Here is a 17682-nt window from a genome sequence, read left to right as displayed (position 1 = left end):
TTTCCACCTGTGTTCATGGATTGGAAGACTACTATTAAGATGGCAGTACTTCCCAAATTGATCTACAAATTTAACACAATCCCTATCAAAATCCTAGCTGGCTTTTTTGCAGAAACTGAAAATATGATCCTAAAATTAATACAGATATGTAGGGAATACAAAATAACCAAAAAAAAAATCTTGATAAAAATAGTGACTCACTTCTCAATTTCAAAACTTAATACAAACCTACAGCAATCAAGATATTGTAGTACTGGGGACTTCCCTGGTGGTGCAGTAGTTAGGAATCCACCTACCAATGCAGGGGACACGGGTTCGATTCCTGGTCCAGGAAGATCCCACATGCCACGGAGTAACTAAGCCCATGCGCCACAACTACTGAGCCTGTGCTCTAGAGTCTGCGAGCCACAACTACTGAGCCCATGTACCACAACTACTGAAGCCCACGTGCCTAGAGCCTGTGCTCCACAACAAGAGAAAGCCACTGCAATGAGAAGCACGCGCACCACAACAAAGAGTAGCCCCAACTCACCGCAACTAGAGAAAGCCCATGCACAGCAATGAAGACCCAATGCACCCAAAAATAAATAAATAAATTTTTTAAAAAGATACTGTAGTACTGTCAGAAGAACAGAAACAGATATATAGATTAATGGAATAGAATTGAGAATCCAGAAATAATAAACCATTTATGGTTAATGCTTTTTTTTTTTTTTTTTTTTGCGGTACACGGGCCTCTCTCTGTTGTGACCTCTCCCGTTGCGGAACACAGGCTCCAGATGCACAGGCTCAGCGGCCATGGCTCACGGGCCCAGCCACTCCGCAACATGTGGGATCTTCCTGGACCGGGGCACGAACCCGTGTCCCCTGCATCGGCAGGCAGACTCTCAACCACTGTGTCACCAGGGAAGCCCGGTTAATTCATTTTTGACAAGGGGGCCAAGACAATTTAAAAGGGGGAAAGAATAGTCTTTTTCAACAGATGTCCTGGGACAATTAGATATCAACATGCAAACAAATGAATTTGTACCTCTATCTCATACCATATACAAAAATTAACTTAAAATGAATTAAAAATCTAAATGTAATAGCCAAAATTATAAAGCTCTTAGAAGAAGACGTGTAAATCTTCATGACCTTGGATAAGGCCATAGTTTCTTAGATATGACACCAAAAGCACAAGCAATCAAATAAAAAAATAGAGAAATTGGGCTACATCAAAGTTTAAAACATCTGTGCTTCTAATGATACTGTACTATCAATAAAGTGAAAAGACAACAATCCACAGAATTGTAGAAAATATTTACAAATCATGTCTACTAAGGATCTAGTATTCAGAATACATAAAGAACTTTTACAGTTCAACAGTATAAAGACAAATTACCTAATTTTAAAAGGTGAAAAGAATTTGCATAGATATTTCTACAAAGAAGATATATAAATGCCAATAAGCACATGAAAAGATGCTCAACATCATTAGCCATCAGGGAAATTCAAATAAAAACCACGAGATACCACTTCACATCCACTAAGATAATTACTTGAAAAAGTAATAATAGCAAGTGTTGGTGAAGATATGAAAAAATTGGAACTCTATACTGCTGGTAGGAAAATAAAATGGTACGGCTACTTTGGAAAACAGTTTGAAATTTCCTCAAAAATTTAAACATAAACATCAGATGACAGAGCAATTCCTAGATACATGTCCACACAAAAACTTGTATATGAATATTCCTAAGAGTATTATTCATAATACCCCCAAAATGAAACAAATCAGATACCCATCACTGATGAATGGATAAACAAAATGTGGAGTATCTGTCAATGGATGATTATTCAGCAATAAAAAGGAATAAAGTACTGATGCATGTTACAACATGGATGAGCCTTGAATACTTTATGCTAAGTGAAAGAAGTCTGTAACAAAGAGGACCACATATTGTATGATTCCATTTGTATGAAATGTCCACAACAGGCAAATCTATAGAAACAGAGAATGGATTAGCAGTTGCCCGGAGATTGGGGGATGGGGGGAATAGGTAGTGACTTCTAGTTGGGTTTATTTTGGGAGTCATTAAAATGTTCTGGAATTAGACAGTGGTGATAGGTGTACCACTGTGAATGTACTAATACTAAAAACCACTTTTAAAAGGTACGTTTTATGGCAAGTAAATTATATCTTAAGAAAAGAAAAAGATAAGGCCTTTGGGCCATGTGCCATTCAGCTACTTATCTTTTTTGTCATAGTCTATTCCTGGCCAACTAAAAACAACTGGCCACATGAGGAAAAACAGTTATCTGGTACTATGTCCTCAACTTTCCAACCTTCCCCCCACCATTTCCTACTTCTATGAAACTGAGCCATAATGTGTATTCTTCCCAAAGATTTCCCCAATCCAATTATTAAAACCCATATCCATCCTAAAAAATTTCCTCCCATTATCATAACATGTCCTCCTTTCCAAGGCCAACCTATCCACGGTGCCCTTGACCACACCCACTCCAGGCTCTAAAGTCTTGCTATATCCCCAAACCTTCTCATTATATATGTCCCACTTCCCCCTTTCTGGTATCTCTCTCTTTCCTGTTATCCTGGAAATATGCTCACATGGCTCCAGTCCTCAAGAGGAAACCTTCCCTGATACTGGGTCCATTTCCATTTACTATACCATCTTTTCCCTCTCTTTTTAGGTAAACTTCTCAAAGAGTGGTCATAGTTATTCTGTCACCTACAACTTACTCCACTCTGGTTCCCACTCCCATCCTTCCTCTACTGAACCAACTCTATAATCACTAGATGACTTCCTTACTCAAATACCTTAGGTAATTTGGAATAACTTTTTTTTTCTCCCTATATTCTACTGCATATGGTACGGAAGATTACTCTCTCCATCTTGAAGCTCTATTCCTTGATTTCTAGGAGACCACACACTCCTAGTTCTTCTCCTGTCTTTCTAAAGATTCTTTCAGGGCCTCCTTTCAGGGCTCTTTTTACTCCAGCGCAATGCTTCAGTACTGGTGTACTCAGGGTTCTTCCCAAATGCTCTACTCTTCATACTCCACTTTTCTCCTTAGATAGTATCATTTTAACTACATGTTGATGACTGCTAAATGTCTCTCTCCAACCCAGACCTCTCTATCAAGCCACAAATTTATATATCCAACTGCCTGATGAATGGGCCTATCTGTCCAGTCATCCCTCATGTACCTTAAATTTACCAGGCCCCCCAAAAGACTCATCATCGTAGTTGGTCATTTACCTTCACTAGTCACACAAGCCAAAAAAATTTAGACTCTTTTATCTTTTTCCCCCCACAACCAGGCACCAACACTACAAATTTTACCTGCAAAATATTTCTCTAATCTATTTGTCTCTTTAAACTTAGGCTTCTCATCAAGAGCCTCTTAACTGGTTTCCTTCCCTCCAAGTGTGTCTTTCTCAAACCCATTCTCTATATAGCTGCTAGTATATCTTTCAAAACATTCTCCTGCTTTATACATGGATGACCTACAGGATGAAGTTAAAAACCCAAGAGAAGTCCATAGCTAAAAGGACTCCTCCCATCATCAAGATTCCTTCCAGTATCCTATCACTTTCCAGTGAGATTTTTCATTCATTTTCATTCTAGAATCCTGAACCTGCTTGTGATTCATCTCTAGTCCCCAACCCTCAACAAACACACACATACACATACATACATACCTACACACACACACACACACCATTCTCTATATCTCAGAGGTTAAAAACAAGCATATATTTCCTTTCCTCCCCATCACTTCCTGGATAATTCCTACTTATCAAGTAGCCTCTCAGAGTTTATATCCTCAAGGTAGAAGACCCTTCCAGATCCTCCACACTTGACATACTCTTAGATGAGTTAAGGACTTCCACTCTATGCTCTTTAATGCCTCATACATATATCACTCATTATATTTACTATATTGTATTTTAATATTCTGTGTCTCTCCTACTAGTTTGCAAACTCCATGAAGGGAGAGCCCACGTCTCTGTCATCAAAACTCCCTGCACAGGGCCTGACACAAGGAAGCACCCAATAAGTAGTGTGTAGACTGAAGGAATGAACACTGCTATAACTAGTTATACAGCTATGCACAGCCTTGTCTAGACCAAACAAATGAACAAGCAAACAAAAGGAATTCACTGGTTGGGGTAATAAGCTTCAAAGTCCAATATAAGCTTCAAAGTCCAATGTAAGCTTCAGGTCCAGCTAGATCCAGGTGCTCAGAAATCATACCAGGAAGCTGTCTATAGTACTCTTGAGGCTCAGAATGACTTTTTTCTCAATATTTGAGCAAGACTTCTGGACCTGACATTTAATGGGTCAAACTGACTTCCCCTTCCCAGAACCAATCATCAAGGCTCTCTCTGTTTAGAAGGCTGGGTTGTATCCCCATTTCTAGAGCAGGGGGTTAAGGTCAGTCTCTCCCAAAAATAACACTGGTAAGAGTGGGGGAAGGATGGTTAACAAAAGGAAAATTGATGTTTTCTTACCAGAAGAGGGTAAATGAAGGCTGGACCGTCAAAAACAGTAGTCATTCATGACAGGATCTCTTAGCTTGTCAGCTCGTAAGGACAATGTTTGTCCTTCCTCTGTAGTTGCCTGCAGATCCTGCAAGCTGCTGCATGCACAGTGGCAACATATGCCAGGCTGTTGACTGACTGAGGGGTGAGTCATTATAGACAGCACCAGCAGCAAATGAGTCTGTCTGCACATGTGCAAGGCAAGCATCACAGAGCAGGTGGAGGCTCTGGCTGGGAAACATTTTGCTTTGCAGAGCGCTGAGTATTTATTTGGATTAATGGCTTTCCGGGTTGCCAAATTTCAAATGTAAATCAAATATTTATTGGTGATAGATGGCAAAGAGAAAAAGTATACTTTGAGGATAATCATTCATGTATCCCACTCATCTGTCATTGGAGTAGCTGACTTTCAATCCCATAAACTGGGGACCCAAGTGATAATAATATTTATAATTCCTCACACTTATACAGTGCTTTAACATTTGCAAAGTATTCCCATATGCTATTCATTTTGGCTTTAAGTCACACACCTGTGCAAGTGAGATTTGTTATCCCCATTTTACAGATGGGGAATATGAGACTCCAAGTGTTAAGTGACTTATCTATAGGTGACAGGTCAGGGATTAGAATCCACGCTGCCTGATAACAAAGCCATAGCTCTCACCAAAATACCACACTGCCTTCTCACCCCCTTTATTGCTGTCCCCATAAAGCATAGCAATAATGTTAGTTGAGGATTTTTCAAGTAGCCATGCCCTTTCATACACATACATATTTCATACACATTTTTACAACAACCTGTGAGATGATTATCCATATTTTTTTGATAAGGGCTTCCAGATCAAGAATTGTGACTATGAGTAGACTACAGAGGTGAGTCAGAGATAGAAGGAACTACTTGACCAGATACTGTTTTCCTCAAAAATCCTTTACCGTGTCCCACTTCCCTTGAGAGATCCAGATGAATGACAAGTCCTGACTATTTCTGATCATTAATCAAATGCACAGCACGATCATTACAGAAACTTTCCTCCCTCAGCATTCTCTCAAAATGAATCTGTTCTTTCTTCTCAGTTTAACTCCTCAACCATCATTCTTACAGATAATTGTCTATTTGTACAAACCAAATTTCTGGCCTTTTAAATTTTTCATCAGTCTTGCAGATGATGGGCCCCCACTTCACAAGTGTATTTGACCTTCCTGAATCCTTCAGTGTCAGCCAACAGCTTTTTCTTGACCCACTTAAGCTTCCTTTTACATGTCAAGTGTCTTATCTGAAGATCTGTTTAACCTCACAGAGAATTCGATATGAGTTCTTTGCTCGTGATAATGGCCAATCATTTTCCACAATCATGAAATGAAGCACTTCTTTTCACTGTGGCTGCAGGGCCAGGCTAACTTAATAACCTTAGATACACTACAGCTATAAGATTAGCCTTGTTGCTACATGGCCCTACCATTCCTGAGTCAACATGTGACAAGGAAGTCATTCTCCATACTTCATATCGTGTTATGCTAGCTTTTTATATCATAGAATGCTGGGGTTGGAAAGGCACAATCATAATCCAAACTTTCCTATCTTTAGATGAATAAACTAAGATCCTTGAAGTAGCCAATATAAAATTTGTCTGAAGAGTAAGAATAAGTCCTCCTATACCAAATTAACAGACAGGATCCTTCTTCCTTAGGTTTTCTTGGAAAATATAGTGATGTCTTGATCTATTCTGAACTCTACATCCCCCTGTCTTGTACATTCTCACACTAATTTCTTCTTTACTGGCATCGTAATCTGTTTTAACAAGATATATACTCAGTGATGTTCTCTTCCATTTTAATGTGGTAGAAAGAGCTCTAGGCCTGGACTCACCAGATCTGCGTTCTAGTCCTGGTTCCACCACATCTGACCTTGGGGGTACCAGAAAGCCTCTATGAGTCTCCTCCTCCTGATATATAAAACAGGGTAATACACCAGTCATCATGGGAGTGACGGTGCCCACCACCACTTCCGGATGAGTGCTACAGACCGAGGGAGGAAGACACCATATCTAAGAATTTGTTCAGGCCAAATTATTATTTTTAAAGATTATTAAATTATTAATATTATAATTTAATATTATTATTTTAAAAGAAAATGGCCAGGGTCTTTGACCATCTTTCTCTTTAGAGCAATGGGCCTGGGACATATGAGAGGATGAATAAAGAACAACTGATGAAGCACTCTCTCTGCTCCTGGCAGCACAATCTATGCAGATGATATTGCAGAAATGATGATGTTTCTTTTTCCTTTATACCACTGTCTCAGAGAAATACTGTGTGTCCTTGTGAGATGTCTGTGTGTGTGTGCATTAACACACACAGGTTTGAAGACAAGGAATAAAGAAGGGGCCTACCGTCACAGTGATGGAGGGATTTCCAGTGGGCATCAGACCTTGGAGTGCCAAAGCCAACCCTGGCCTATCCCATCCAAGTATCTCCTCCCCATCCCATTTATGCTGTTATAAATCAAGTCCCTGGTTTGAGGTATAGTGAAAAGAGTAGATTCTGGGATGAGATCAACCTCTGTGATACAGGTTATGAGTTTTAAGTTTTCAAAAGGTGGGGGTTTTATATGTTGGATAACGAAAAAGTCTCTCAGAAAGGGAGTGAAAAAGAAACCTCGAGCACAGGAGGCGAGACTAGGTATCAGATGTACCCAAGGGGGAGTCCCAGTGAAGAGTTTAATTATTAGGTTAGGTTTTCTTCCCCTTGGACTATGGAAAAAGTCAAAGCAAGCATTGGTTCACCTTTTTTCCTCTAATAATGTAATTACCTTAATTTATTGCCACCAGCCATTCAGCTCTGTATGGAGGTGGAATGGAGGATGGAAGACGCAGGGCAGTGTAGAGATGTGTGGTCTTCCCCAAGTCTCCCCTCTGCTGAGGTCCACAGGGCTGTCCCATCATCACTCTATGTGGGATGGCAGTCCCTGCGCTCCAGGTGGTAACAGCAGTGAGGTGAGGACTCATGATGGAGCTCTGAGGCATGAAGGCACTTGTATCACAGAGAAGTGGATGCCAATGTGCACTTTAGTAGCAGCTATGACCCTTGAATAGGTAGAGCCTGACAGGTGACAGGCATATGACAATGGTCTCTGAACTACTAAGACCACGCTGGTAAGAAAGATGATCAGCGTTGCAAGACTGTCCTCTCTGTGGCTCCTACTCTTCCCCAGGCCTCCTGTGGTACAATCTAATTGTCAGAGAGTAGCCACCTGCTCCCAGCACCTATCCACAGTCCCTGTACCCAAAGGTTCCAAAGGATGCTCTCCTGGTCCCCAGCAGGAAGGAAGAAACTTGATAACATAGGTCACTTCCAAATTTTCCCATACCAGTCACTGGGCATGGCCAGAGAACTTCTGGGCACTCAGCTATTCCTATCTCAGGTGACCTTGCTATTTCCCACTGCTTGCAACAACAACAAACATGAATTATAGTAAAGTAGCCCCTGTTCCTTGGCTCCCCAATGCCACAAGGCCCTCTTGGGAGCAAAAAACTGTGTGCTGATCTGAGACAATCACTGTACTCCCTCTTAATTAACCTCTTTAAAAACTAAGCCACTATTCCCCAGAGTAGGAAGCCCCTCCTTAGAGTACAGTCATAAGCTGTCTCCAGTGCCTCCGTGTGGTAACATTTTCAGCTTCACAAACCTGAATAAGGCCTCCACATTGCCTAAGCAGCCAAACTTGGGGAATTTCCAATCTTGCAGAGGCACCACCCATGGGATTTAGCTGAGATCATAGAGTTAGGGCAAAGGTTCTCACCCCTAGACCATAACAGGGGAGGTACATCCTTATCTTTCAAAGCAGGGCCCAATAGATTATATCTGGAGCTCATACATAAGTAATGGTGAAACACACATTATTAAGAGGTATGGAAATAACCTACAGGAGAACTAAAACCAGAGACAGTCATGCGTGGTTATCTTCAGGGAGTAATATTTGGGAGGAGAAGAGGTGGAAAGCCAGACTGTTTTTTTCATTTTAAGCACTTGTATATTATTCAAAAATTTAATGTATTAATTTAATTTTTAGACTGATTCATACAAAAAATAAAGGGGGATTAAAACATGTCAAAACACAATGAAATGATTTAAAAATGAGTACGTATGAATTATAGATTCAAAGAATCCTTAGAGCTAGAGAAGAAAAAAAATCCAAAAATTCCTTCTTCCATTTCACTCTCAATCCTCTACTTGTTTACAGATGGAAAAAACAGGCTCAAAGGAGGAAAAACTACTTTTCTAAGGTCTCACAGGGAACTGAAGCCTACAATAACCTTATTTCGACAACACAATCCTAGAACAGTGTTTGAAGCAGAGAGGCAGAGCAGGGAAGAACAAGGCCCAAAATCCAACCTGTCATTGTGCCCTGAGGGTCCTGTGGGTTACATCAGCAGAACTAATTGCTGCTCCTGCAATTCTAGCCTCCGTGGTTACAGGGTTTAAGTGAGTGGTAGGATGTTACCTTGGGGCATCCCAGCTACAGAAGCTGCTGGGCCCACTGGCTGATAAGGAGAGAAGTGCAAGAGGAAGCTTTGTATCTGATTTAAAAGACCTGAGTTTGGCAATACTCTGGTTCTGTGATCTTGGGGAAGCCACTTAATATCTCTGTGCCTCATTCTCCTGATCTATAAAATGTAGATAAAGAATACCCACTTCATAGAAATGTTGCCAGGAATAAATAAGTTAACGTATATTAAGCACTTAGAACAGTGCATAGCATACATTAAGTGTCATGTACCCAAGCCGCTAAAATTTTATTTTAATAAATACATGTAAGTAGAGAAAATTTGGTGTATCTGAAGTTGAGCAGCATACTGGGAAAAAAAGTAGATAGGAAGGCATGTTATAAGCTAAGATTCCACAGGGTATTCCTGACACTCCCTAGGAAGACAATGCAAGACTTACATGAGAAACTGATCAGTCACCATGACCAGAAGCACAGGAGGCTGTCTCACCTGCCATGCCAAGAAACACCTGATGACACCAGCTGAGAGAGCATCTAGCTAACTGGAAAGAAACCAGCATGTCCCAGGGTTACAGGGGAGAAGGCTGTCACTAAAAATGAATGTAGAACCAAGAATTATTAAGTATCAGATGAAGGTGAACATAAGAGGTAACTCTCCAACAATGTAAAGAAGTTCCATGTGGGGAAATAGTAATAGAAAAAAATTTAAAGGGCTTTTCAAAGATGCAGTTAAAATCCTCCTAAAAATTAATTACACATTTTATCAATAAAATAGGAATAAGAGGTTTTCAAATAGGTAATTCCTTCAAAGAACCAATTAGAGATTTTGAAATTAAAAATACAATAAATGTTTAGTAGTAAAGTAGACATAACTGAAGAGAAGAGAACTGGAAGATAAATCTGTAATAATTTATCCATAATGTAAAATAGATAAAGAGAAGAAAATATAAGAGTATGGTAGACGAAAAAGTATGAGAAGCAGGACAGTATCTCCCCACAAGATTGTTATTAATTACAAATTAAATAAGTTAATTCTTATTAATTATGAAGGGAAAAGAGTAACTTTTATGTTGGATAAACCTGACATGCAGCATCCTAATCATGTGGGTGAAGTTAACATGACCAGTAATAAGACAAATCAACACTATGTCCCCCAGATATGATATGCACTAAGAAGGGCACATCACCTCTGTGGTATTCTTGACAAAGATGCTTAGCTTCAATCTACTCAAGGGAAAACATCAGACAAGCCTAAACTGAGAGACACTTTACAGAATAATTGGCATCGATGTTTCAAAAGTGCCAAGTTCATGAAAGGCAAAAAAAATCCAAGGAACTGTCAGACTAAAGGAATCAGGGAGATGTACCAATTCAATGTGAAATCCTGGATTATATCCTGGACCAGAAAGAGAACATTAGTGGGAAAACTGATGAAATTCAAATAAGGTCTGTAGATTAGTTAATAGACTTGCATCAGTGTCAATTTCCTGGTTTTGAGAATTGTACTATGGTTATGGTTAAGATGTTAAAATTTACAGAAAGCTGGACGAAGAGTATATTAATATTCTATGCACCATCTTTTGCAACTTTTCTATACATCCAAAATTATATCAAAATTAAAAGTTTTTTTAATCACTTAAAACAGTGACTAATACAGAATAAGCACTCACTATATGATTGTTGCTATTATGGTTATTTTTGGAAGTCACATTTGAGAACATTTCCTACATTTCCTAACCTGTGAGCTAATTTTCTGAAAATCCATTTCAAATACTGTCTTTAAATAGAATATGTCTTCTACATTTATGTACTAATATTTTTCAGAAGTATATAAAGTGTATTTGTGGACTAATAGAAAGCACACTGATTTAAAAAACAGTAGTTAATACAAGTCAACAGTTGTTCATTCTTCTGAAAACTTGTAGCAAATGAAAAACAGATGCTTAATTAGGTGAAGACACCTATCAATATCATGTAAGCAAAGAATGTTTATTATCACTGATATTATTCAACATAGTGCCAAAAAAAGAAAAACTGCGAGAAAGAAATTAAAGTTGTTTAAAAATTGAAAAGAAAATAAAAACTTTTATTACCCACAGATGAGATTATATACCTAGAAAGTTGAAGAAAATAAACTGAAAAATAATTGGAATTCATTAGAGTTTAGCAAAGTATCCAGATCACTACACAAAAATCAATGACTTTTCAATAAACTAGGATTTATCAATTTAAAACATTTTCAAAAAGAGATCATATTCATGACAGAAACAAAAGCTACCTAAAAATAAATCTAGTAAAAATATGAAAAGCGTTTGATTTAAAAAAACATAAAACCTTACTGAAAGTTTTTTAAAGGCATGAATAGAGATCAATTATGTTTATGGATATAGAGATTTAATACTGTATTTCATCTCTCCCCAAAACAATCTATATATTAAATTCAATCCCAGTCAGAATCTCAATGTGACTGGATCATTCAGGGTCCCAGCAAGAGACTAAGAATACACTCAGATTAGGATGATTCCAGGGAGTTTTGATAAAGGGGCTATTTACACAGCTGCTATTTACACAATATAGATCTAGGGTCTAGGGAAATCAGAAGGAAGAGTGCCATCCCTACCCTAGAATATGCAAAATGGGGCTATTACCCCATAGGAAGATAATCTGGAATCCAAAATCTAGAAGGAAGGAGTTGAGAAGATATGTGACCTTCCATAGCAGGACACAGCCAGCCCAAAGCAACCCTGCAGGAAGACAGCCAGAAGAATAAATACCCCAACTCCATCCTGGTCACTCCCTCCATCTGTTACTGGAGATTCCCTATTGGCCAAACCCACCTGGAAACCCAAGTGTAGGAGTGCCTCTTGATGTAGTCTATATATTCCATACAGCTTCCCAGGGCAGCGGGCAGGGTAAAAAAGGATAGAGAATGGATCTGGAGAAGTAAATAAAGCCCATCTGTCATTGTAAGGAATAGATCAATGGAACACACAAAGAATCAGAAACAGACCTTTGTATATATGGGAATTTGATAAATGATAGAGAGAGCATTTCTAATAAGAAAAGGAGAGATAGATTACTCAAAAAATGATATTAGAGCAGGAGGCTGTCTCTTTCAAGAGGGAGAACAGTTAGATGATGAAATAAATACCTAAATGTAAAATAGAAAGCTATAAAAGAAGTAGAAGAAAATATTCAAGATAATATTTTGCTGTCCTTGGATATAAGAATGCCAAAAGTAAAAATCATAGAGATAAATAAATCTGACTTTTCCTAATGCTATATATTAAAATACAGCATTAAATAATTATTAAAAAACTAAGTTAAAATATTTATAAATATAAAGAAAGGACAAGTATCCAAAATATTCAAAGACTCTGAGGAATCAACAAGAAAAGGACAGCCTAGTTAAAAAATATTGTCTGGGGATATGAACAAACAGTTCATAGAAGATTTACAACTGAGAAATAAATAAACAAATGTGCAATCTTGCTCATAGACACGAAAATATAAACTTAAATACTATTTTTCACTCATCAGATGATCCAAATGTTAAGTAGTATAATACCATGTGGGAAAAGAATATGGGAAAACAGCTATTCTCATGCATCACCAGTAGGAGTAAAAATCAATACAACCACACTGAAGGTCAATTGACAGTATCTGTTAAAACTGAAAACATGCCTACCTGGTGATCATTCTTTATTCCTTTATTTGTCCCAGACATTATTTGTTAGATTTGTTTTTGTAAGAAACATTTACAAAACTCTTACAAAAAAAGAAGCAAGTACAAAGATGCCCCTCATGGCATGGTTGTATAAGCAAAACCTGGAAACAAACAAATAACCATATATACATCTATCAATGGCAGAATGATCAGATAACCAGTAATATATTCATATTGGAATACTATGCACCAGTTAAAAGGAATGATGTGGGTCTGTATGTGACAATTTGGATAGATTCTAAGATATATTGTTGAGTTAAAAAAGAGCAAGTTACAGAATAACAAAAATTATATATCATAAAATATGCACACAAGGAAAATGTTTGTGGAGAATACAAACCAAACCTAAAACGACAAACAGTACAGTTCTAGCCAATGAGTGACAAGTTGAAGTCTGCTGGAGAATTCAGGAAAAGTTTGCATTATCATATCATTGGCACCATCACTTCCTCTTGACTCTTCCCCTTTCCTTAGCTGCAAGGGAAGCTGGACAATGTAGTTTTTAGCTGGGTATATTGCTGTTGTTAGGAGGAATGTCAGTGTTTCTCAGGCACCTGCAACCCAAAATGGCCAGAAAATTCTCATTTGCCTCCCTTAAAATGCTCCTCTCCTATGCTCTCCATCAACATCACCCACCTAATCCCTAACTCTGGGCCTCATCATTGAGTTCTTCACCTAAAATTTCACATAAGAAGTTGCCATGACTTTCTAAATATACTTCACACTTATCCACTTCCCTCTGTTCTCTCAGGCCCATCATCCTTTTCCTGGAATTCTACCAGACTTCTCGTCTCCTTGCCCCTCTAACCTAGTGTTTGCAATGATTTTCTAAAATGTAAAAGCAGATCATGAAATGGTCTTCCATTATCTTTAGAATAAAGTGCTAATTTCTTATCATGGCTTACAAAGCCCTTCAGGATGTGGCTCCAACTTTCTCTCCAGCTGCACTTATTTCCACTCTCCCTTTCTCATTATTCAGCCATTCTCAACTTTTTTCATTCCTCTCATGAGCAACACTTTCTTCTGAATTCAGGAATCTTTATAGGATTTTTCCCCCTTCACCTGGAATACTCCCCACCACATCCACTATGTCAAAATAGTATTTAGAACATCTTCAGGGCTCAACCTAGAAATACTTTTCTCCAAAGAATCTTCCTTAATTCTCCTCTCCTATGAGAGGATGATAATATTCTTAGTTATCTTTGCTGCAATAACAAACAACTGCAAAATCTCAGTGGCTTACAACTAGCTCTTAACTTTCTTCCCATGTTACATGACAGTGGCTTCACATAAACTCTCTTCCCTGGGTCTTCTCTTTTTAGGACCCAGGCTGATGGAGCAGTCCCAATCTATAACATGACATTCTTTTGGAAACATGGGAAGCCTCTAAACACTTCTCCTCAGGCATGGTACACATGACATCCTCTTACATCTGTTGACCAAAGTATGTCACATGGCCAAGTTCACCATCACTGGATTGAGGTGTATACTTCTCCCACAGGGACACACTGTAAGTCACATGGAAAAGGGAAAGGATGTTGAATCCTCTTACTGGTAAGGGAGGAAAAAATACTGAAGCTAATTATATAATTTACTGCAATGATAATGATGATAGTTATAACAGTTATCATTTATTGGGTGTTTACTATGTGTTGGCTTCATGCTAAATGTATTAATATAAATTTTTCATTGTAGCCTCACAACAATAGTAGATGTTTACCACTGCCCCCACTGTACAGATGAGAAACCCGAGGTGAAGGGACTTTAGGCAACTTGCTCATGTCACATAGTGAGTGGTGAAAGCCTACATTTAAAACCAATTCCAGTTCTCTCTGATCAGAATCCATGCTTTAAATCAATATACTATGCTTCTCCCATAGCTCCCTGCTCCCCACCAAGCTTAGTACTTCACTCAATTGTTTCCTGGGTAGCCTCCAAAAGAAGATAAATAACTATCACAGTGCCTGGTACAGAGTAGGGTTCAATCAACAATTACAGAGTAAATAAATAAATTTCTGCACCTCCTTCCCCTATCCTCTATTTAGCTAACTTCTGCTCAAAGTTTCAATTTCAGTTTAGGTGTTAATTCCTTCCAGAAGCTTCCTCTGACTATACAGGCTGAGTTAGGACTCCTCTTCTGTGCTCCCATAGGGACTTATGCATAGAGCTATGTTTGTTCTTATCATAATGACTGTAATGAACTTTGTGACTTTTAAGAGCAGGGATTGTCTTCCATTCATCTTTATCTCCATAGTGCCTAGAAAAGCACCAATCACAAGTGCTCAATAAATGTTTGATGCATGAATGAATGAATATAGGAATATAGGAATGAATAAATGATAAGCAGACACCAAGACCACCTTGTGGTGCTCATACCCAGGACCAAGCCTAGCTAAGAGGCTGACAAGTCATTTTCAAAGCAGAACTCTGTATCCTCTACCTTCTCTTACTCGCTCACACTCAGAACCTACTGCTTCCTATTCATCCTCAAATACAGAATACTACCTTCCATATCTCTTGCCCTCTCTGGCTGTTGAGGTATGGGGCTTCTTCTTGGCTGAGTATTCCAAGCATAAGAGAGAGAGAGGAGAGACGGGAACTTCTCAATGGCTGCCCTACTCTGCAATGAGCACTTCTCCACCACAAGCAAGGTCTTCCTTCCCTCAAACTCATTCCAAAAGGCACAGATCTGAGGATGCACTAAAATACTGCCACCTTCATGCCCCAAGAGAGGCCATTGAGATGCTCAGGGGAGAATAAGACCCACAAGAAGAAGGTCTGTGAAACAGGCTAATGACTTGTGCTCCAGGCAAGCTGGGAAACCTGCAGTCAGGCCAGTCTAAAGCAAAATTCGGAGGCCACGTTATTTGTTGGCAATGCTCGTGGCTCCTCGTGTCTGAAACCTTCTATCTCTTCCTCCATTCTTCTTTCTTTCTTTGCTATGGTTGGTACCCCTGAACAGGGTTATACACTCCAGATGGAATCTGATACATTCACTCACTCTCTTAAGGGCCTGCTCTGTGCACCAGGCAGTGAAGTCAGCTTCTTTCCCACCATCAACACCCTGCCCTTATAGAGCCCACAGCCCAACAGGGGAGCAAGACAAGACACAAGTAATCAGACTAGAAGCATAAAATAATTACAGATTGTAAGGTCAAAGACAGATGTAAACAAGAGGCTGAAACAGAAAATGATAAGTCATGGAGCACCTGCTTACGATGGCATGCTCAGACAAGGATGTCTGAAGATCATGATGTTTAAGCTGAAACCTGCAGGATAAGGATCCAGCCACACCAATACAGTGAAAGAACATACATTCAAGTACAGAGAACAACACATACAAAGGTGTGACAAAGTTTGCTGTGCTCCAGAAACCAAAAGCAAGCATATAGCTGGAGCATGTGGCCTGCAGAGAAACATGGTATGAGATGAGGCTACAGGTGGGGCACAGCCAGCTCCTACAGGCCCTTGTGGGCCATGGTGAGGAATGTGGATGGGGAGACTCTAAAAGGTTTTCAGTATGGGAAAGATTGACTGCTTTCCATTTTAAGAGCTTCATCTGGTTGCTGTGGAATAAAGCAGAAGGAGACCATTGTATTTCTCAGAAGACAGATGATGGTAGTAGCCTAGATTAGAGAAGAGGCTATGGAGATAGAGAAATAGATTTTATATATAATATGGCTTTAGACAAGTTTCATATGTGGTGTCTAAAGACATCCAAGTAAAGTTGTCAGGTAGACAGCTGGAGCTCAGAAGAGAGGTCCACGTTGAAGGTATAATTTGGAGTCACCAGCATATTGATGGGGTTTTAAGCTGAGGGGACAGATGATATTCCCCAGGGAGAGAGAGCCTAGGACCAAGCCTTGAGCACACCAATATTAAGAAGTCAGGAAGAGGAGGAGCTAGTGAAGGGGGTTGAGAAGGATGGCCAGGGAGCTAACAGGAAGGAAATCAGGAGACTTGCACCACAGACACCAAGATTAAGAGGTTTTAAGTACAAATGACTGATAAGGCTTAATATTTCTGTTCTTGTGATAGCTGAAACAAAAGGTTCTGAATAAACTTTAGTATTCTTTCTTCCCCTAGTCTTAGATATTTATATCTTAATGATATTTATATGCTAAACCTTTACATCAAAAGAATTGTTCTCGGGTTTCCCTGGTGGCGCAGTGGTTGAGAGTCCGCCTGCTGATGCACGGGACATGGGTTCGTGCCCTGGTCCGGGAAGATCCCACATGCCGCGGAGCAGCTAGGCCCGTGAGCCATGGCCGCTGAGCCTGCGCTCCCAGAGCCTGTGCTCTGCAACAACGGGAGAGGCCACAACTGTGAAAGGCCTGCGTACAGCAAAATTAAAAAAAATTTTTAATTTAAAAAAATTGTTCTCTATTTGTGAGATTTTAAATATAAGCCTATACACAGGGATGCTTAGGGAAAGCGGGAACAGTGATAATGAAAGTACATCACATGTAAAGACACATATTCTTTATTTATAAGTAAAAATTTCTGGTGCTCAGAGACTCCCTAGAAATTATCTAGTGCCCTGCCTTATACATTTAGGCCAACCTGGTGACATCAATAATGAGTATCACATGATAAAGTCACTCAGACGCTAATAATGTACCAATCACCAGTCGCACAGGCATCTGCGCATTAACAAGCCCTCCAGGTGAGTCTGCCACATGCTCCAGTCTGAAAACCACTGTATCACAAGAGTCTTCTGGCCTGTTACTCCATTCCTACCTAAATGGTAATGCAGTGGGCACTCTGGAATAAGTAAATCAAAACTGTTGTTGATAATCAGGCACAGCCTAGCAAGTCTTGTCAGCCAATGGTGAGAGAACAAAGGGAGCAATGCTAGGATTTATCCCAGGTCCTCTGGTGGGACCCTGGAGGCAGCAGAGCAGC

Source organism: Kogia breviceps, chromosome 11 (assembly GCF_026419965.1).
Source record: "Kogia breviceps isolate mKogBre1 chromosome 11, mKogBre1 haplotype 1, whole genome shotgun sequence".
Classification (NCBI taxonomy): domain Eukaryota; kingdom Metazoa; phylum Chordata; class Mammalia; order Artiodactyla; family Physeteridae; genus Kogia; species Kogia breviceps.
This window is presented reverse-complemented; position numbering follows the sequence as displayed.